Here is a 543-nt window from a genome sequence, read left to right on the forward strand (position 1 = left end):
GTTCAGTACAGCCCCTGGAAGAAAAACAAGTAACTCTGTGATGTTGCAAACACCATTCAAACAATATATACCTGCAAAGTGCTTCAAAATACGTTAACAGATCATCCAAAGTAGCACACGATGGCTTTCTTCCCTCCCATAACTTCTGGCTCGTGGCACGTGAGTGCTGTAAGAAACACCTTGCATGCTTTCATGTGCAGCATTAAACATAAAAAACAAACAAAAAAAACCCCAAACAACTCTCGTGTTACCTGGTAAGGAATAAAAAGAGGCTTAATAGAGAGCTCCGCCGTACTTAGAGTACAACATAACAAAGTTAATTATCAATACCTCCTTTCAGCAAGAAGGTATGCGGTCACAGGAGATGTGTGCCTCGACTCTGGCACCAGCTGTTCCAGCTTGGCTGTGTCCGAGAGGCAGCCCCCATGAAACCACAAACACCAGCACCCTGGGGAAGCCCGAGAGGGGTTTTGGCTGCTCCCCCTGCCCCCTGCACCGCAACTGTGCCACCGTCCCGAACACCAGCAGCCACGGGAGGCGGCA

The sequence above is a fragment of the Pterocles gutturalis genome, unplaced genomic scaffold (genome assembly GCF_000699245.1).
Source record: "Pterocles gutturalis isolate BGI_N339 unplaced genomic scaffold, ASM69924v1 scaffold15874, whole genome shotgun sequence".
Taxonomy (NCBI): Eukaryota; Metazoa; Chordata; class Aves; order Pterocliformes; family Pteroclidae; genus Pterocles; species Pterocles gutturalis.